Raw genomic sequence first — 23,076 nt, 5'->3', positions numbered from 1 at the left:
TATGAAGTACATTGTGACCAATTGAAATTAGAGAAGAAAGGAAAAGAATATGAAGAACAACCGTGGAGAGAAGAAACTAAGGTAAAAGAGAGAGATAAGAGTGAATAAAAAGAGAAAAATGTGGGGGCAAAGGATGAGTGAAAACCAAGAAAGAAAAAAAAGTGATTTTGAAGAAAAGAGAGAAAATGTGAGTTTGGATAAGAATGGGAGAAAGGAAGAATATGTGGTTAGCAATAGAACCAAAAACTGATCATGCTTTGCCAAGTACTTTTAAGTCTCTTTTGCAAGAATTCAATGACATATTTTCACATGAAGATGCATGTACGGGGTTACCCCCTCTAAGAGGGATTGAATACCAAATTGACTTCGTACCTGGGGCAACTCTTCCAAATATGGCTGCCTATAGGACCAATCCCACCGAGACTAAGGAGATTTAGAGACAAGTGGAAGAACTCATGGATAAAGGATATGTTAGAGAAAGCATGAGTCCTTGTTCGGTTCCTGTGATTTTGGTTACCCAAGAAAGATGGCACGTGGAGGATGTGCGTTGATTGTCGAGCCATCAACAAGATAATGGTAAAGTATCGACACCCTATTCCTAGATTGGATGACATGTTGGATGAATGTAACACCCAAAAAATGAAAGGAATTAGATCCAACAAGAATAAGCCACCCATATAAGAACCAAATGATCAAAAGGGGAGGTATTAAAGGATTAAGCAAGGATGATGATCTGAAGAAAGTCATTCTTAACCCTAACAAGTAATGTTAAGGAGTTTAAGACCTATGGAAAAAGGATTGGAAAGTAAGAGTAAGTGAAAAGGGCAAAAAGGTCATTCTTCCAATTATGAAGGATCTTCCCAGATTTTTAGTTCCTTATCTAGAAGGAATTTCAAGAGGCTCAAGAATGGGAAAAATGATCAATATGAGATCAAGGATTTTGAGAAAAATTATGGATTTTTCAGGAAAAATAATATTAAAATATTCATAAAGTGGAAAATTACCATAATACCCCTGGAAGAATGTATAATTACGAAAATGCCTCTCTTATTAGAATCAGAGCATCTACAGTGACCATCTGAGAAATATCTCTGGAACTCGAATCTCAGCCGTTGGATCTTCCTCGAATTTGGATAAGATCTAGACAACGGACAGATCATCACATCCAACGGCTGGTATTCAAAACTGAAGTCGGTAAAGCCCTAATCGGAGCGAATTTTTCGACGAATTATCCAGAACGTTCAATCTCCAAATCACGACGAATATGGAGCTTTCAATGTCGGTTTAAGCTCCTCCTATAAAGTCTGAAGTAGGGCAACAATATGGAACAAGACTCGAGCAAGGTCGAGCACCCATTCGAGAGTTATGAGCGTTTAGTTTGTGGGTCTCCTACTCTCGGGTTTCTTCCAAATTCGAGAGCAATTCTCCACCATTCCTCCTCAAACTTGCTCCTGTAGTTTCCAAACAAGATTACCACAAGTTATATGAAGGAATTGAGAGCTGAAACGTCGTAGAACAAGATACCCAAAAGATTGAAAATTCGGCGTTTTGGGTGAGTTGCATACCGAGAACGATTTCTGAAAATTAAGGTTCCACACTCAAAGACGTTCCTCCAAACCAATTCCTATAGCTTGAAGAAAGGATATGTAAGAGGTTCCATCAAGAAATCGGGCCTCGAAAATCCCTAGAATCGGCTACCCGATAAGAAATACCCTGTTTTAGCTCCGGCGAGGAAAATGATTTTGGACGAACTTTGGAGGCTAATATCTTAGGCTATGATCCACGAAAAGGTATGAAATCAATCCCAAGCTCTTCCTTGTAATATTATCGTTAAGTTTCATGAAGAACTCGAGGGGCTAAACGAAGATATCGGGGCTGTGGAAGGCCACTTTCAGACGGCGGCGCAAAGGACGCGTGCGTCTTCTTCTTGTCCAGAGGAAGAAAGACGATGACGTGGCCGGTTCAGTTGAACCGGCCAAGTCAACCCAAAATTTGGCCTTCCCTTGGTGTTTCTCAATTTTAACCCCCTTCCAAGCCGGTTCTCATGATAAACTTTATGGTTCCAGAAACTAGACACAATAAGGAGTCTATGGAAGGAAATATGAAGTAATTCGAATACCGGAAGCTCAAGAACGTTGGTCCCAAACATCGACGATGTAGGAATCACTTGGACTTTCATATGAACCCTAAAACAAGTATTACACGAGGATCTATGAAAGAAAAACTCAAAGAACCGTAAGTTAAGGCGCTGAACCGACCAAATTGCTCGGGATTTAAGGAACATTAAAATAACCCACTAAATGAGCTCTGATACCTATGAAACTTTAATGATGAGCATATGATAGCATGTTTAGGATATGTGTGAAATTTAGTGGTCAATGGATAAGGTTAAGTAGGTAAACCAAGAAATGGGGCAAAATGACCATAATGCCCTTAAGGATATCTACCTACGGTTCATGACCTAGATGATCTCAAAATGCTATGAAAATCTACGGTAGATCTTATTGTATGATGATTGATGAGGTGGTGAAGTTTGAAAGCCACTGGAGCTCGTTAATTAGCAAAACCAAGAATTAGGGGTAAAATGACCATAATGCCCCTAAGGAAGACTACCTACGGGTTAAGCCCTAAATGACCTCCCAACATTATGAAATGTTGTATGAATCCTTATCTCATGATGTTGTATAAGGTAATGAAGTTTGGGAGTCATTGGGAAACGTTAGATAGCAAAACCAAGATATGGGGAAAAATGTACATCACGATCCACATGACTTTACCTCCTAGGATGACTAACGAGGTACCCATGAAATAAGAGATTTCCCATAGGCACCCTTGGTTACTAATAAGATTCTAAGTGCACAAGGTTACGTTGAACTATTTCTAAGAAGAACCTTTAAGTTCCAAGCTTGACCCAAGACGTTATGCATAAACCTAGGATCCCCAAGAATACAAGGAAACGCCTAGGTTAATGTAGATGGTATGCTTAACAAGTTGCTAGGATCCATGCCCGGAGTAACCATTATCTCCCATCACGAAATGTACCACGAGATTCCTATTCCTCTTTAGGTGAGATGCCCTGCTATATGTACCACGAGCAGGTTGTCATGATGGACTTATTATTTTCCGCACCTAAATGAGATGCCCTGTAACACGATATGCTAGCAGGATGCCACGTTTGTGGTAATGTCACCTATGCACTCATGGTGAGAAAATAAGGGTTACTTTGAAAGTGTTTTCAGGACTAAAACACGATATATGACATGACAACCTCTAAGGATTAGTTCCTGAAAACGAAACAAGAATTCATATCCTAGCTCAAGGTCTAAATATGCTCCAAATCACCAACCATGTCCTATAAGGTCTATTTTATATGACATGAGGATAAACTCGAGATTTCAAGTTGGTTAGAGCAAGTTTGGAACATAAGCCAAGATGGAACTTAAGGAAACGCCTAAAGAAAACATGTCAAGATTCAAGACCCTTCTAGAACCCTCGAAGGAGCCCAATATGAACTTATGACCTTCTAGAATAACTCATGCTAGTTATGACGATGGGTTCATATGATCATGAATGTATATAACAACTTAGGCCTCAAGAAAATAAGAATCTTAGAAACTTATAAGATTAAGAATCAAGAACAAGCTATACAACCACCAAGACAAGAAGAATGCTAGGTACCACTCAAAGATAAGGGACCAAAGTCCTCAAGAGTAAAAATTCAAGAATGCTAGGTATTACTCTAAGCATGTCTAATTGTGGCCCATAACACCCATCATGCGGTGCTTTTTAAGGAGGCCGTTTTCCTCTTCTAGGTGGGATGCCCTGCACCGTGTTTGCTTTGCAGGATGTCATGTTTGGCCTCATTCCCCTCACCTAGATGAGATGCCCTGCGCCATGTTATGATTTGCAGGATGCCATGTTCATGTATGCACCGATCACACGTCCTATATGGTCTATGTTAGATTATGCGACCTTTATGATCTATGCCATGTTCATGCATGCATCAATCACGTGACCTTTATGGTCTATCATGGGGAGTAACCTATGGCCACGATGGAGCAAGAAGAGAGTAAGTTATCCTAGCCATGAATTAAGAACCTCCTAGGACCTCCCACGGTACATCATGTTTATGACTTAGACTACTTTGCTTGGAACATATAAAGCCTTGAGCGTAGGTATTAAGACTGTGTCGCTTGGAACTTATGAAGCCTCGGACACAGGTTGACAAGTTTATGTCTAGTACCGTAAATCTTAAGGGGAGTGTCTTGGAGAACGAATTAAGAAACATAACAAGAACTTACGACAAGAACAAGAACAAGAACAAGAAAACAAAAAGTGTGGTACCTAGCATATCAAGGACACGATTAAGAGCCTACAAGTAGGCTGCTTACTGAGTCTTGTACTCATTCCTTATTCTCCATTTTTTTTTTTCAGGAAATAAGGAGTTGGTCAAGGTCGGGAGCGGACTCTGGAGTAGGTGCCATAGACAACCCTCACCCGTCATCCTTCAACCCTTTTGTGTCGTCCCTTAACTTGTGTTTTAACTGTTGTGTTGTGTTTTAAAATACTTTGTATAAACTTTATTTTGATATAATGTTTGATATGTTTTAAGTTTTGGTTATTTTATTTTGTTGAAAAATTTACCCGTCTTTTTAGAGTCATCGAGTCAGCCCGGTCCTTACAATGAATTATATGGTGCTAATCTGTTTTCAAAAATAGATCTTCAAAGTGGTTATCATCAAATTCGAATGAATGTGGGAGATGAGTGGAAAACAGCTTTCAAAACAATGTTTGGGCTTTATGAGTGGCTCGTTATGCCGTTTGGCCTTACAAATGCACCAAGTACTTTTATGAGGCTAATGAATCATGTTTTGAGAGACTATATTGGAAAATTGGTTGTTGTATACTTTGATGATATCCTTGTTTACTCAAAAAGCTTGAATGATCATATTTTGCACGTTAAGAAAATACTGTTTAAACTTAGAGAAGAGAAGCTTTATGCCAACTTCAAAAAGTGCCGTTTTTGTCTAGACCAAGTCAACTTCCTAGGGTTCTTAGTTGGAAAGAATGGAGTACAAGTTGATGAAGAAAAGGTAAAAGCTATTAGAGAATGGCCAACACCCACAAATGCAACCGAGGTAAGATCTTTTCATGGTTTGGCTAGTTTCTATAGGAGATCACTAAGAATTTCAGTAGCATAGCATCACCATTGAATGAACTTGTTAAAAAGCATGTGAAATTTGAATGGAAGGAAAAACAAGAGAATGCATTCAATGAACTGAAAGATAAATTAACCAATGCGCCTTGTCTTGCTTTACCTAACTTTGATAAATCTTTTGAAATTGAATGTGATGCAAGTGGGATAGGCATAGGGGCTGTTTTAATGCAGGAAAAAAGGCCAATCATGTTCTTTAGTGAAAAGCTTAATGATATGAATCCAACAACTGATCACTTTCATGTACCCGAACGAGCAATTACAAGAAGCAATACAAAGAAGATTCAAGTATCAAATCAAGAAAATAATGTAGTGGCTGACATTGGAAAGTGATTAGAAGACTTGCCTTTGGTAGTTGAACTACCAATTAAGACAATTTATGAATACCTTATTTTCTTCAATTTGTATTTCATAGCATTTATTAGTAGTTTGTATGAATGTCTTATTTTCTTCAATTTGTATTTAATAGCATTTATTAGTGATTTGTAGTTAGTGGCTGAACCTTATTATGTTAGGGTTATCTTTTGGGCCTATTTAAAGGCATGTAATATTCATGTTTGGAGGATTGGTGGAATATAGGAAAAAAACCTTTGTGTTTTCTTGATACCCTTTTAGTGTTATTCTTTTTCAGACCTTGCTTTAGTTTGATGTTTAAACCGATTCATTGAATTAGTTTTGCTCAAGTTAATTCTGGAGTGAATTGTCTTGGTATCTAAGAGTGACCATCATAGATTCCAAGTTCGATTTAAGAGTCATTCATCTTCTTACCAGCTCTTGGTTGGAATCAATCCGTTAAGTTAGATTTCTCTATGAACGTTTTGCAAGGATTCTAGAAGGACCTCTAGCTTTGCAAATTCCAGCATTGTAGGCGCTTATCATTTGGTATCAGAGCTTTTGGTCGACATTCTTTGGCCGCTCTAGAGGTGAAATATTTTTATTGTTATTTTTTTTGTATCAATTTTTTTTCTCTCTCTCAGATTATGGAAAAAAAAAAAAAGAAAAAAGAAAAAAGAAAAAAAAATCATTTCTGAGAAAAAAAAAATATTCAATTCTTATCATTTATTTTCAAGCTCTTGATCCTTGAGATACTAGTCTTAGCTTGTTAGAATTGATCGTTGAATTGGTTATAATCAAGCTTAAAGCAAGATTGCACCAAAAAAAAAAAAAAAAAAAGCCAGTCTTTACATTCTTGACCTAGTATCAAAAGCCAACCTTTGAGTGTTAAACACGAGTGTCCCTGAGTGAAATTTTTGTGAGAAGTGTGGAGAGGTCCCTTGATAACAAAATGTCACATAATGGAGAAGTAGTACCACCAGTACCAGATCTTAATACAACCATTCTTCAAGCAATTCAAGGTATGATGGAAATGATGATGGAAGATAGACAAGAAAGAAGGGCGCAACAACAAAGACAAGAACGAACATTACAAGAAGATGAAGGTACAGTAGTACAAGAAAGACAAGTTGAAGGAAGATGGAGAGGAAGAAATAACCATGCAACTATTATGCAACCTAGAAGGATGGAAAGAGTACATGAAGATAGAGATGGGGGAGTTAAACTCAAAATCCCACCCTTTTGTGGAACGACAGATTCTGAGGCATACTTGCAGTGGGAAAGAAAGATAGAGCATGTGTTTGATTGCAACACCTATAGTGAAAATAAGAAGATGAGACTTGCTATTGCCGAATTTACCAATCATGCTGGTGATTGGTACCAACATCTCAAATCCGAGAGAAGAAGAAAAGAGGAGGATCCAATAGAGACTTGGAAAGAACTTAAAGAAGCCATGAGAAAAAGGTATGTTCAAAAACATTATGAAAGAAATTTGAAAACTAAATTGCAATGTTTGAGGCAAGGAACAAAAAGTGTGGCAGAATATTATCAAGAGATGGAGACTATGATGGAAAGAGCAAATGTTAGAGAAGAAGAAGAAGATACCATGTCTAGATTCCTTGGAGGTTCGAATCGAGAAATTGCTCATCTTGTTGACAGAAATCCACCATCATATCTGGAAGACATGTATCATTATGCTCTCAAAATTGAAGACCAATTGAATGAAGAAAAAGAGCATTCAAAAAGGTACACATCACGAACTAACACCTTTTCAAATTCTAAAACTTGGAACAAGGATAGTTTTGTGAATAGAAATGAATCATTGTCACCAAAAGAAAAGTTTGTGGCCGCTAAAAGAGTGGAGGCTGAGAGTTCCAATTGTTAAAAGAATGAAGCTTCAAAGACGGTAAAGGAGAAGTCTAGTTCTATTCAATGTTGGAAGTGCAAAGGGTTTGGACACATGAGCAAAGAGTGTGTTAATAAAAAAGTTACGGTGATAAGGAATTTTATACTTGATTCAGATGATGAATGTGAGGATCATGATTCACAGCTTGTGGAAGAAATCGCAGCATATGATGATGAGTATCTTGAAGAAGGAAATTCCATATCTTTGATCACAAGAAGGGTACTCAATGTTTAAATCAAGGAAGAGAATTTGAAGAACAAATGGAAAACTTGTTCCACACAAGATGTTTGATCAAAGGAAACCCATGCAGCTTGGTGATTGATAGTGGAAGTTGCACAAATGTGGTAAGCAGCTTCCTTGTAAAAAGACCTTCTGTCCATCCCCATCCAAAACCATACAAACTTCATTGGTTAACAAACAAAGAAGAAATTAAGGTGAACTCGCAAACTCTTATTTCTTTTACTCTTGGAAGATATAAAGATAAAGTTCTTTGTGATGTCGTACCAATGCATGCGGGGGACATCTTATTCGGCCGACCTTGTTAATATGATAGAAAGGTAACATTTGATGGTTTGATGAACAAGTATACTTTTATTTTGTGTGGGAAGAAATTTACTTTACTTTCGTTGTCTCCATATGAAGTACATTGTGACCAATAGAAATTAGAGAAGAAAAGAAAAGAATATGAAGAACAACAGTGGAGAGAAGAAAGTAACGTAAAGGTGAGGAAAAAAAAAAGTGAGAAAAAAAAAACAATATTCAGTTCTTGTCCAGAAAAAACGAAGAATTTGATTTGAGGACAAATCGTTTTAAAGAAAGGGGGGATGATATGAATCCAACAACTGATCACTTCCATGTATCCGAACGAACAATTACAAGAAGCAATACAAAGAAGATTCAAGTATCAAATCAAGAAAATAATGTCGTGGCTTACATTGGAAAGTGATTAAAAGACTTGTCTTTGGTAGTTGAACTACTAATTAAGACAATTTATGAATACCTTATTTTCTTCAATTTGTATTTAATAGCCTTTATTAGTAGTTTGTATGAATGTCTTATTTTCTTCAATTTGTATTTAATAGCATTTATTAGTGATTTGTAGTTGGTGGCTGAACCTTATTATGTTACGGTTATCTTTTGGGCCTATTCAAAGACATGTAATATTCATGTTTGGAGGATTGGTGGAATACAGAAAAAAACCTTTGTGTTTTCTTGATACCCTTTTGGTGTTATTCTTTTTCAAACCTTGCTTTAGGTTTGATGTTTAAACCGATTCATTGAATTAGTTTTGATCAAGCTAATTCTGGAGTGAATTGTCTTGGTATCTAAGAGTGACCATCATAGATTCCAAGTTCGATCTAAGAGTCATTCATCTTCTAACCAGCTCTTGGTTGGAATCAATCCGTTAAGTTAGCTTTCTCTGTGAACGTTTTGCAAGGATTCTAGAAGGACCTCTAGCTTTGCAAATTCCAGCATCGTAGGCGCTTATCACTTAATGGAGCACAACTCAACTATCTGACTTATGACAAAGAGTTATATGCACTTGTGAGGGCTTTGCAAGTTTGGCAACATTATTTGTGGCCGAAAGAGTTTGTTATTCATACGGACCATGAAAGTTTGAAGCACCTCAAAAGTCAAACAAAGCTAAATAGGAGACATGCTAAATGGGTGGAATTCATTGAGACGTTTCCTTATGTAATCCATTACAAAAAGGGGAAGGATAATGTGGTCGCAGATGCATTATCAAGAAGGTATGCTTTATTTTCTTCCCTTACTCCAAAAATTCTTGGTTTTAAACACATGATTGAATTGTACAAAGTTGAAAAATCTAAATTTTATGATGTGTATATGCAATGTTTAGAAGGGAAACATGTGCAAGATCATATTGTGTTCGATGATATGCTTTTTAGGAAGGGTAAACTTTGTATCCCTAGATGTTCTATTCGAGAGTTACTTGTGAAGGAGGCTCATGGGGGAGGACTTATGGGACATTTTGGAGAATTTAAAATATATAGCATGTTGTGTGAACATTTTTATTGGTTGAAAATGAGGAAAGATGTGAACAAAGTATGCAAACAATGTTTTAAATGTAAGGAGGCTAAGTCTAAGACATAACCCCATGGTCTTTACACACCTTTAGATGTTCCTAATGAACCATGGGTAGACATTAGCATGGATTTTGTTCTAGGATTACCAAAGACTAGAAGACACCATGATAGCATTTTTGTGGTGGTTGATAGGTTTAGTAAGATGACACATTTCATTCCATGTAACAAAACAGATAATGCTACCAATATAGCTAATCTATTCTTTAAGGAAGTGGTTAGATTGCATGGTATTCCCAAAACCATTGTTAGTGACAGGGATGTAAAATTTTTAAGCCATTTTTGGAAGGTTTTGTGGGGAAAGTTGGGAACTAGGCTTCTATTTTCTACAACATGTCACCCCCAAACCGATGGACAAACTGAGGTCGTTAATAGAACATTAGGAGCCTTACTTAGGTCATTAATTTCTAAAAATCTTAAGTCTTGGGAAGAGGCTCTATCTTTTGTGGAATTTGCATACAATAGAGCAATACATAGCACCACTCAGTGTTCACCGTTTGAGGTTGTGTATGGATTTAATCCTTTAACTCCTCTATAATTATCGCCTTTGCCACCTAATATGTTTGCTAATGATGCAGCTTCTTCAAGAGCCGAATACATAAAAAAAATTCACAAAGACATAAAAGAAAGAATTGAAAACAAAAATAAAAAACTAGCTACGTGCAAGAACCAAGGAAGAAAGAAATTGATTTTTAAACAAGGTGACTGGGTTTGGGTCCATCTACGAAAGGAAATGTTTCCAAGTCAGAGAAAGTCGAAACTTCAACCAAGAGGAGATGGTTCTTTTCAAGTACTAGAACGGATCAATGACAATGCATACAAGCTAGATCTCAGAGGTGAGTACAATGTAAGTTCAACTTTTAATGTGGCTAATTTGAGTCCATTTGATGTAGGGAATGAAGACCTTGATTTGAGGACGAATCCTTTTAAAGAAAGGGAGGATGATATGAATTCAACTGCTGACCCTTTGCATGTACCTGAAGGACCGATTACAAGAAGCAAGGTTAAGAAGATTCAAGAGGCCTATACATTGCATCTTCAAAAGCTAGCTAGTGTACAGGTTGAAACAAAGACTTTTGAGCCTAAAAATCTTTATAGCATTAGCATATCAAATCAAGAAGATAATGGAGTGGCTGATATTAGAAAGTAATTAGAAGACTTGCTTTGGTAGTTGAATTACCAATTAAGACAATTTATTAATTCCTTATTTTCTTCAATTTTTATTTAATAACATTTATTAGTGATTTGTGGTTGGTGGCTGAACTTTATTCTGTTAGGGTAACCTTTTTGACCTATTTAAAGGCATGTAATATTCATGTTTGAGGATGATTTGTTGAATATAGAAATTTTTGGAAAAAACCGAGTAACACTCGACGTTTTTCGAAATTTTTGGAAGGAATGATCAGGCTTGATGTCTTAGAATAGAATGTCGTAGAAACATAGTGTATAAAAAATGAATAGAGTGCTTAAAATCGAAACCCTAATCCAGGACGTTTGAAGCACGTGCTAAAAATACTGAGTAACGGTCGACGTCTTTCAAAATTTTTCTGGGGAATGATTAGGCTTCATGACTTAGAATAGAATTTTGAAGAAAAGGAGTGAATAAAAATGTAAAAGAGTGCTTATAATCGAAACCCTAATCCGAAAACCTTAGTATGGGACGTTTCAAGCACGTGCAAAAAAATCGAGTAACACTCGACGTTTTTCGTAATTAATGTGGCGAATGATCAGGCTTGATGATTTAGAATAGAATGTCGAAGAAACGGAGTGTATAATAGTAAAAGAGTGCTTAAAATTGAAACCATAATTTGGAAACCCTAATCTAGTGCATTTGAAGTACGTGCTACAAAAACCGAGTAATAGGCGACAATTTAAGAAATTTTTGCGGGGAATGATTAGGCTTCATGACTTAGAATAGAATTTCGAAGAAAAGGAGTGTATAAAATAGTAAACGATTGCTTAAAATCGAAACCTTATTCCGGGACGTTTGAACAACGTGCAAAAAAAAAAAAAAAAAAAAAAAATCGAGTAATACTAGATGGTTTTTAAAATTTTTGTGGGAAATGATCAGGCTTATTAATTTAGAATAGAATGTCGAAGAAACATAGGGTATAAAATAGTAAAAAAATCGAAAACCTAATTTGGATACCCTAATCCGGGACAGTTTGAAGCACGTGCTAAAAAATCGAGTAATAGGTGACATTTTAAGAAATTTTTTTGGGGAATGATTAGGCTTCATGACTTAGAATAGAATTTCGAAGAAAAGGATGGTATAAAATAGTAAACGATTGCTTAAAATCGAAACCTTATTCCGGGATGTTTGAAGCACGTGCAAAAAAAAAAAAAAAAAAACCGAGTAATACTAGATGTTTTTTAAAATTTTTGTGGCTAAGGATCAGGCTTGACGGCTTAGAATAGAATGTCGTAGAAACATAATGTATAAAACATGAATAGAGTGCTTAAAATCGAAACACTAATTTGGAAATCCTAATCTAGGATGTTTGAAGCACGTGCTAAATAAACTGAGTAACGGTCGACGTTTTTAAAATGTTTTGCGGGGAATGATCAGGTATAGTGATTTAGAATAGAATGTGGAAGAAACATAGGGTATAAAACAGTAAAAGAGGGCGTAAAATCGAAAACCTAATTTGGAAACCCTAATCCGGGACGTTTGAAGCACGTGCTAAAAAATCGAGTAATAGGCGACATTTTATGAAATTTTTTTGGGGAATGATTAGGCTTCATGACTTAGAATAGAATTTCAAAGAAAATGAGTGTATAAAATAGTAAACGATTGCTTAAATCGAAATCTTATTCCGGGACGTTTGAAGCACGTGAAAAAAAAAAAAAAAAAAAAAAAAAAACCGAGTAATACTAGACGTTTTTTAAAATTTTTGTGGGGAATGATCAGGCTTGACGGGTTAGAATAGAATGTCGTAGAAACATAGTGTATAAAACATGAATAGAGTTCTTAAAATCGAAACCCTAATTTGGAAATCCTAATCTAGGACGTTTGAAGCACGTGCTAAATAAACAGAGTAACGGTCGACGTTTTTAAAATTTTTTGCGCGGAATGATCATGCATAGTGATTTAGATTGGAATTTCGAAGAAACGAAGTGTATAAAATAGTAAAGAGTGGATAAAATTGAAAACCTAATTTGGAAACCCTAATCCAGGACGTTTGAAGCATGTGCTAAAAATACTGAGTAACAGTCGACGTCTTTCAAAATTTTTCTGGGGAATGATTAGGCTTCATGACTTAGAATAGAATTTCGAAGAAAAGGAGTGAATAAAACAGTAAAAGAGTGCTTATAATCGAAACCCTAATCTGGAAACCTTAGTATGGGACGTTTCAAGCACGTGCGAAAAAATCGAGTAACACTCGACGTTTTTTGTAATTAATGTGGCGAATGATCAGGCTTGATGATTTAGAATAGAATGTCGAAGAAACGGAGTGTATAATAGTAAAAGAGTGCTTAAAATTGAAACCATAATTTGGAAACCCTAATTTAGTGCGTTTGAAGTACGTGCTACAAAAACCGAGTAATAGGCGACAATTTAAGAAATTTTTGCGGGGAATGATTAGGCTTCATGACTTAGAATAGAATTTCGAAGAAAAGGAGTGTATAAAATAGTAAACGATTGCTTAAAATCGAAACCTTATTCCGGGACGTTTGAACAACGTGCAAAAAAAAAAAAAAAAAAAAATCGAGTAATACTAGATGGTTTTTAAATTTTTTGTGGGAAATGATCAGGCTTATTAATTTAGAATAGAATGTCGAAGAAACATAGGGTATAAAATAGTAAAAGAGGGCGTAAAATCGAAAACCTAATTTGGATACCCTAGTCCGGGACGTTTGAAGCACGTGCTAAAAAATCGAGTAATAGGCGACATTTTAAGAAATTTTTTTGGGGAATGATTATGCTTCATGACTTAGAATAGAATTTCGAAGAAAAGGACGGTATAAAATAGTAAACGATTGCTTAAAATCGAAACCTTATTCCGGGATGTTTGAAGCACGTGTAAAAAAAAAAAAAAAAAAAAAAAACCGAGTAATACTAGATGTTTTTTAAAAAATTTGTGGCTAAGGATCAGGCTTGACGGCTTAGAATAGAATGTCATAGAAACATAATGTATAAAACATTTATAGAGTGCTTAAAATCGAAACACTAATTTGGAAATCCTAATCTAGGATGTTTGAAGCACGTGCTAAATAAACTGAGTAACGGTCGAGTTTTTAAAATTTTTTGCGGGGAATGATCAGGTATAGTGATTTAGAATAGAATGTGGAAGAAACATAGGGTATAAAATAGTAAAAGAGGGCGTAAAATCGAAAACCTAATTTGGAAACCCTAATCCGGGACGTTTGAAGCACGTGCTAAAAAATCGAGTAATCGGCGACATTTTATGAATTTTTTTTGGGGAATGATTAGGCTTCATGACTTAGAATAGAATTTCAAAGAAAAGGAGTGTATAAAATAGTAAACGATTGCTTAAATCGAAATCTTATTCCGGGACGTTTGAAGCACGTGCAAAAAAAAAAAAAAAAAAAAACCGAGTAATACTAGACGTTTTTTAAAATTTTTGTGGGGAATGATCAGGCTTGACGGGTTAGAATAGAATGTCGTAGAAACATAGTGTATAAAACATGAATAGAGTTCTTAAAATCGAAACCCTAATTTGGAAATCCTAATCTAGGACGTTTGAAGCACGTGCTAAATAAACAGAGTAACGGTCGACGTTTTTAAAATTTTTTGCGCGTTATGATCATGCATAGTGATTTAGATTGGAATTTCGAAGAAACGAAGTGTATAAAATAGTAAAGAGTGGTTAAAATTGAAAACCTAATTTGGAAACCCTAATCTAGGGCGTTTGAAGCATGTGCTAAATGAACTGAGTAACAGTCTACGTTTTTCAAAATTTTATGGGGAATGATCAGGCACAATGATTTAGAATTGAAATTCGAAGAAACGAAATGCATAAAACAGTAAAAGAGTGCTTATAATGGAAACCCTAATCTAGGATGTTAGAAGCACGTGCAAAAAATCCGAGTACAGCTCAACATTTGTCAAAATTTTTGTCAGGATTGATCAGGCTCGATGATTTATAATAGAATGTCAAAGAAATGGAGTGTATAAAATAGTAAAAGAGTGCTTAAAATTGAATCCATAATTTGAAAACCCTAATCTGGAACGTTTGAAGTACGTGCTACAAAAACCGAGTAATATGCGACATTTTAAGAAATTTTTGTGGGGAATGATTAGGCTTCATGATTTAGAATAGAATTTCGAAGAAACGGAGTGTATAAAACAGTAAACGATTGCTTAAAATTGAAACCCTAATCTAGGACGTTTGATGCACGTGTAAAAAAACAAAAACAAAAACGGAGTAACACTAGATGTTTTCCACACTTTTGGTAGGGAATGATCAGGCTTGATGATTTAGAATAGAATGTGGAAGAAACGTAGGGTATAGAACAGTAAAAAAGTGCATAAAATCAAAACCCTTATTTGTAAACCCAAATTCGGGACGTTTGAAGCACGTGCCAAAAAAACCGAGTAACACTCGACGTTTTTCAAAATTTTTGGAAGGAATGATCAGGCTTGATGTCTTAGAATAGTATGTCGTGGAAACATAGTGTATAAAAAATGAATAGAGTGCTTAAAATCGAAACCCTAATCCAGGACGTTTGAAGCACGTGCTAAAAATACCGAGTAACGGTCGACGTTTTTCAAAATTTTTGTGGGAATGATTAGGCATAATGATTTAGAATAGAATTTCGAAGAAACGGAGTGACTAAAACAGTAAAAGAGTGCTTATAATCGAAACCCTAATCCGAAAACCTTAGTATGGGACGTTTCAAGCACGTGCGAAAAAATCGAGTAACGCTCAACGTTTTTGGTAATTATTATGGCGAATGATCAGGCTTGATGATTTAGAATAGAATGTCGAAGAAACGGAGTGTATAATTGTAAAAGAGTGCTTAAAATTGAAACCATAAGTTGGAAACCCTAATCTAGTGCGTTCGAAGTACGTGCTACAAAAACCGAGTAATAGGTGACAATTTAAGAAATTTTTGTGGGGAATGATTAGAATACATGACTTAGAATAGAATTTCGAAGAAAATGAGTGTATAAAATAGTAAACGATTGCCTAAAATCGAAACCTTGTTCCGGGACGTTTGAAGCACGTGCAAAAAAAAAAAAAAAAAAAAAAAACCGAGTAATACTTGATGTTTTTTAAAATTTTTGTGGGAAATGATCAGGCTTAGTAATTAGAATAGAATGTCGAAGAAACATAGGATATAAAACAGTAAAAGAGGGCGTAAAATCGAAAATCTAATTTGGAAATCCTAATCTGGGACGTTGGAAGCACGTATTAAAAAATCGAGTAATAGGCGACATTTTAAGAAATTTTTGTGGGGAATGATTAGGCTTCATGACTTAGAATAGAATTTCGAAGAAAAGGAGTGTATAAAATAGTAAACGATTGCTTAAAATCGAAACCTTATCCCAAGACGTTTGAAGCACGTGCAAAAAAAAAAAAAAAAAAAAAAAAAAGAAAACCGAGTAACACTAGATGTTTTTTTAAATTTTTGTGGGAAATCATCAGGTTTAGTAATTTAGAATAGAATGTTGAAGAAACATAGGGTATAAAACACTAAAAGAGGGCATAAAATCGAAAACCTAATTTGGAAACCCTAATCCGGGACGTTTGAAGCACGTGCTAAAAAATCGAGTAATAGGCGACAATTTAAGAAATTTTGGTGGGGAATGATTAGGCTTCATGACTTAGAATAGAATTTCGAAAAAAAGGAGTGTATATAATAGTAAACGATTGCTTAAAATCGAAACCTTATTCCGGGACGTTTGAAACACGTGCAAAAAAAATAATAAAAAAAAAACGAGTAACACTAGATGTTTTTAAAATTTTTTGTGGGAAATATACAGGCTTAGTAATTTAGAATAGAATGTCGAAGAAACATAGGGTATAAAACAGTAAAAGAGGGCGTAAAATCGAAAACCTAATTTGGAAACCCTAATCTTGGACGTTTGAAGCACATCTTAAAAAATCGAGTAATAGGCGACATTTTAAGAAATTTTTGTGGGGAATGATTAGGCATCATAACTTAGAATAGAATTTCGAAGAAAAGGAGTGTATAAAATAGTAAACGATTGCTTAAAATCGAAACCTTATCCCGGGACGTTTGAAGAACGTGAAAAAAAAAAAAAAAAAAAAACCGAGTAATACTAAATGTTTTTTAAAATTTTTGTGGGAAATGATCAGGCTTAGTAATTTAAAATAGAATGTCGAAGAAACCTAGGGTATAAAACAGTAAAAGAGGGCGTAAAATCGAAAACCTAATTTGGAAACCCTAATCCGGGACGTTTAAACACATGCTAAAAAATCGAGTAATAGGCGACAACATAAGAAATTTTTGTGGGGAATGATTAGGCATCATGACTTAGAATAGAATTTCGAAAAAAAGGAGTGTATAAAATAGTAAACGATTGCTTAAAATCGAAACCTTATTCCGGGACGTTTGAAGCACGTGCAAAAAAAAATAAAAAAATAAAAAAATAAAAAAATAAAAAATCGAGTAATACTAGATGTTTTTTAAAAATTTTGTGGGAAATGATCAGGCTTATTAATTTAGAATAGAATGTGGAAGAAACATAGGGTATAAAACAGTAAAAGAGGGCGTAAAATCGAAAACCTAATTTGGAAACCCTAATCCGGGACGTTTGAAGCACATGCTAAAAAATCGAGTAATAGGCGACAACATAAGAAATTTTTGTGGGGAATGATTAGGCATCATGACTTAGAATAGAATTTCGAAAAAAAGGAGTGTATAAAATAGTAAACGATTGCTTAAAATCGAAACCTTATTCCGGGACGTTTGAAGCACGTGCAAAAAAAAAAATAAAAAAATAAAAAATCGAGTAATACTAGATGTTTTTTAAAAATTTTGTGGGAAATGATCAGGCTTATTAATTTAGAATAGAATGTGGAAGAAACATAGGGTATAAAACAGTGAAAGAGGGCGTAAAATCGAAAACCTAATTTGGAAACCCTAATCCGGGACGTTTGAAGCACGTGCTAAAAAATCGAATAATAGGCGACATTTTAAGAAATTTTTGTGGGGAATGATTAGGCTTCATGACTTAGAATAGAACTTCGAAAACAAGGAGTATATAAAATAGTAAACGATTGCCTAAAATCGAAACCTTATTCCAGGACGATTGAAGCACATGAAAAAAAAAACAAAAAAAAAACCGAGTAATACTAGATGTTTTTTAAAATTTTTGTGGAAAATGATCAGGCTTATTAATTTAGAATAGAATGTCGAAGAAACATAGGGTATAAAACAGTAAAAGAGGGCGTAAAATCGAAAACCTAATTTGGAAACACTAATCCGGGACGTTTGAAGCACGTGCTAAAAAATCGAGTAATAGGCGACATTTTAAGAAATTTTTTTGGGGAATAATTAGGCTTCATGACTTAGAATAGAATTTCGAAAAAAAGGAGTATATAAAATTGTAACGACTCTAAATTTCCACATACTCAGAGTCGTTACTAACGTCTCATGGTCATCTATAATGCGGAAATATAACTCTTACATGAATATAACTGATAACATAAACTTAAAAAAAAAACGTTTAAAACAACTTCTTCTCTGAAAAACACAGCCATGGTCTTACGTGTTTAAATATGAAATACTGAAATTTAGAGAAAACAAAAACAAATACAAAATAATTTAAAACAATGAAATGCAAAACAACCTATTCTAACTTAAGACTAGAAATTCAAATATGAGTCTACCCTATGCACGTGCCACAGTCTCTGCTCGCGATGCCGCCGTCCTCCGTACAAGTGCGCCTTGCCTTTACCTGAAAAAAATGATGTGGCACACGGCCTGAGTATTTCAAAGAATACTCAGTAAGTGGCCCCACTATAGGGGGCCATGCAAATGCAAACACATGCAATCATGATTTAGGGACCTATCTCTAATCATCTTAGGGGTGGCCTCCAGTCTCGGACAAATTGGATGTGTAGTACTTCCCTACACACGACTCACATGTGCAAGTGTGAATCCCCAGGGCGCTCGCACACCCCCTGGAGGTCAGCGGAACCCCATAGTGTCATGCACCTCATGAACACCCTCATCTGTGTGCTTTCGCACCTGTGCGCATACGCGCTCATCATACGGTGCGCGTCCGCACTCATCATCTCTAGGGGAAGTAGCCCTATGCTTATGAACATACAATATGCATGAGGTCCCTCTAAATCCATCATAATGTCTCTTCTGACACAACCCTCTAGTCTCATCTCTTTGTTACTCTAGGTAACACATACTCGTGGATATTTATATTAATATCATTTTCACGCCCTAAGGGTCGTATCCTATGTCGATCTAACGACATGATGCAATATGGCACTCATCATCATATAACATGCTCAATATGGAATACATCATCATATTAAGGTAAACGCCACGCAATCATCATACTCATCATATTGCCACAAAGTGCATCAAACATATCAAGTACGTCAATCATTGAAATATATATATATTACGCATATCATCAAGCATCATAACTCACACATCATCATAACTCATATATCATCATAACTCATATACCGCATCGTACGACATAGTTCATACAACATCGTAACTCATACAATTTTTAGCCTATACTATAGTAAGGCCACTTACCTGATTAGCTTATACGGTTGTCACCAATTTATCTTTAATGAAAGTTTGATTTTTCCCTTTGTATCCAAGCCAACCTATAAGAATCCATGACATCAATTTCATGTTAAATTCTCTAACTCTTACAATGGTTCATGTGCTAAACTTCATGCGAGCATTCAAGACTTTGTATAGATAAAGTCTTGGAACGTTATAATATACCTCTAAATAGATATACACATATTATATATATATATTCTATTTATATTAAGATTTCATTTTCTATTTTTTATTTCGGTTGACTTCTCTCATGTCTTTTGATATTCTTTCTTTAGTCTGCTTTTTCTCTCAATTTTTGTTCAAGACATATTCTTGACCAATTTTTGATCGATTCTTACCTAATCATATTGTTGGTCAATTCGGATCCATTCTTACTCCCAACTCTTCCCTTTTATTTTTCTCTTCTGTATTTTTTTCTTTTGATTTTCTATTCTGGCCTTCTTTGTATTTTCTTCTCCCCTGCCTTTTCTATTTTATTTTTTTTTACTCTATATGCCTTCTCTTTATTTTTTTTCTTTTACTTCTCTCCTTCTCTGTATTTTCTTCTCCCCTGCCTTTTCTATTTGTTTTTTTACTCTATATGCCTTCTCTGTATTTTCTCTTTTTACTTATTTCCTGCTCTATGTATTTTCTCTTTACTTCATGCTCTTTATTTATTTATTTTTTTTCTTTTCTCTGCCTTTCTACTTTTCTCTCTTTCCTTTTGATTTTGTTTACGGTATTTGGCCTTCTATCTATATATATATATATATATATATATATTTCTCTTTTTTGTATTCTAATTAATTTTCCAAATCTTTCCTTTATCTTATATGTATTTTATTTTTTTTCTTTCTTTAATTTTGTTAAAATCTAAAATTCACCGATAAATTTTCATTTCAAATCTTTCCTTTCTTCTTTCCTCTTTCCTTTCTTATTTACCTGTTAATTTTTTTGTTCCCATTCTTCTCTTTTACTCTCTATTTTGTATTTATTTTTCTATCTGTTCGGTTGACAAATATTTATTTGCCTCATCTGTTCTAGTTATTTTCTATGATCTAACATCATAACCAAAAATCTAAATATCTGGTCAAGAGAACCAGGGATCTAATTCTGAATAATTAGACAAAGGGGATCTAATTCTGAATAATTAGACAAAGGAAAAGAAAATCTGTTCTAGTTATTTTTCTATGACCTAACATCATAACCAAAAATTAAATCTGATGATTGGGATAAATGAAAAAGAGATATGAAATATGACTTACCGTAATAACAAAGCAAGATCTCTCTCCAATAATTAAATCTCCAGCTCTCCTTGCAATCTCGTTGTTGGTATTTTTTTTTCATTGTAGGAACCTCCGATGCATCCAGTATTTGATTTGGGTTTTTTTTTACGGATGAGTTGGTTGAGGAGAGATAGTTGGGAGAGGGAGGGGGATAGTGGGGAGTAGTTTAGGGAAAATTATTATTTTAATTATTTAATTATTTAATTTTTTTTTTTGGGTCGTTACAAAAATAGTAAACGATTGCCTAAAATCGAAACCTTATTCCAGGATGTTTGAAGCACATGCAAAAAAAAAAAAAAAACAAAAAAAAACCGAGTAATACTAGATGTTTTTTAAAATTTTGTGGGAAATGATCAGGCTTAGTAATTTAGAATAGAATGTCGAAGAAACATAGGGTATAAAACAGTAAAAGAGGGCGTAAAATCGATAACCTAATTTGGAAACCCTAATCCGGGACGTTTGAAGCACGTGCTAAAAAATCGAGTAATAGGCGACATTTTAAGAAATTTTTGTGGGGAATGATTAGGCTTCATGACTTATAATAGAATTTCGAAGAAAAGGAGTGTATAAAATAGTAAATGATTGCTTAAAATTGAAACCTTATTGCGGGACGTTTGAAGCACGTGCAAAAAAAAAAAAAAAAAAAAAAAAAAAACCGAGTAATACTAGATGTTTTTTAAAATTTTTGTGGGAAATGATCAGGCTTAGTAATTTAGAATAGAATGTCGAAGAAACATAGGGTATAAAACAGTAAAAGAGGGCGTAAAATCAAAAACCTAATTTGGAAACCCTAATCCGGGTCGTTTGAAGCACGTGCTAAAAAATCGAGTAATTGGCGACATTTTAAGAAATTTTTGTGGGGAATGATTCGGCTTCATGACTTAGAATAGAATTTCGAAAAAAAGGAGTGTATAAAATAGTAAACGATTGCTTAAAATCGAAACCTTATTCCGGGACGTTTGAACCACGTGCAAAATAAATAAAAAAAATAAAAATCCGAGTAATACTAGATGTTTTTTAAAAATTTTGTGGGAAATGATCAGGCTTATTAATTTAGAATTGAATGTCGAAGAAACATAGGGTATAAAACAGTAAAAGAGGGCGTAAAATCGAAAACCTAATTTGGAAACCCTAATCCGGGACGTTTGAAGCACGTGCTAAAAAATCGAGTAATAGGCGACATTTTAAGAAATTTTTGTGGGGAATGATTAGGCTTCATGACTTATAATAGAATTTCAAATAAAAGGAGTGTATAAAATAGTAAACGATTGCCTAAAATCGAAACCTTATTCCGGGACGTTTGAAGTACGTGCAAAAAAAAAAAAACAAAAAAAAACCGAGTAATACTAGATGTTTTTTAAAATTTTTGTGGGAAATTATCAGGCTTAGTAATTTAGAATAGAATGTCGAAGAAACATAGGGTATAAAATAGTAAAAGAGGGCGTAAAATCAAAAAACTAATTTGGAAACCCTAATCCGGGTCGTTTGAAGCACATGCTAACAAATCGAGTAATAGGCGACATTTTAAGAAATTTTATTGGGGAATGATTAGGCTTCATGACTTAGAATAGAATTTCGAAGAAAAGGAGTGGATAAAATAGTAAACGATTGCTTAAAATCGAAACCTTATTCCGGGACGTTTGAAGCACGTGAAAAAAAAAAAATGAGGAATACTAGATGTTTTTTAAAATTTTTGTTGGAAATGATCAGGCTTAGTAATTTAGAATAGAATGTCGAAGAAACATAGGGTATAAAACAGTAAAAGAGGGCGTAAAATCGAAAACCTAATTTGGAAACCCTAATCCAGGACATTTGAAGCACGTGCTAAAAAATCGAGTAATAGGCGACATTTTAAGAAATTTTTGTGGGGAATGATTAGGCTTCATGACTTAGAATTGAATTTCGAAAAAAAGGAGTATATAAAATAGTAAACGATTGCCTAAAATCGAAACCTTATTTCGGGACGTTTGAAGCACGTGCAAAAAAAAAAAAAAAAAAAAACCGAGTAATACTAGATGTTTTCTAAAATTTGTGGGAAATGATCAGGCTTAGTAATTTAGAATATTATATCGAAGAAACATAGGGATAAAACAGTAAAAGAGGGCGTAAAATCGAAAACCTAATTTGGAAACCCTAATCCGGGACGTTTGAAGCACGTGCTAAAAAATCGAGTAATAGGCGACATTTTAAGAAATTTTTTTGGGGAATGATTAGGCTTCATGACTTAGAATAGAATTTCGAAGAAAAGGAGTGTATAAAATAGTAAACGATTGCTTAAAATTGGAACCTTATTGCGGGACGTTTGAAGCACGTGCAAAAAAAAAAAAAAAAAAAAAAAAAACCCGAGTAATACTAGATGTTTTTTAAATTTTTTGTGGGAAATGATCAGGCTTAGTAATTTAGAATAGAATGTCGAAGAAACATAGGGTATAAAATAGTAAAAGAGGGCGTAAAATCGAAAACCTAATTTGGAAACCCTAATCCGGGACGTTTGAA

The 23,076-nt window shown here is 34.6% G+C and overlaps 1 long non-coding RNA gene across 1 annotated transcript; it reads right to left on the bottom strand.

Annotated features, from left to right (window-relative positions):
* Positions 1–18,287: 18,287 nt before the first annotated feature.
* LOC147787518 (uncharacterized) lies at positions 18,288–20,615 on the bottom strand. The gene is made up of 3 exons (XR_015413201.1): positions 20,560–20,615; positions 19,280–19,353; positions 18,288–18,452 (listed from the first exon to the last, which is right to left on the bottom strand). It is a non-coding gene; the product is annotated as an uncharacterized LOC147787518 (long non-coding RNA).
* Positions 20,616–23,076: the final 2,461 nt, after the last annotated feature.

This window comes from Cucurbita pepo, chromosome 17 (genome assembly GCF_057944985.1).
Source record: "Cucurbita pepo subsp. pepo isolate OVF chromosome 17, ASM5794498v1, whole genome shotgun sequence".
NCBI classification, from domain to species: domain Eukaryota; kingdom Viridiplantae; phylum Streptophyta; class Magnoliopsida; order Cucurbitales; family Cucurbitaceae; genus Cucurbita; species Cucurbita pepo.
The sequence above is the reverse complement of the archived record's forward strand: the minus strand, read 5'-3'. Positions and strand labels throughout refer to the sequence as shown.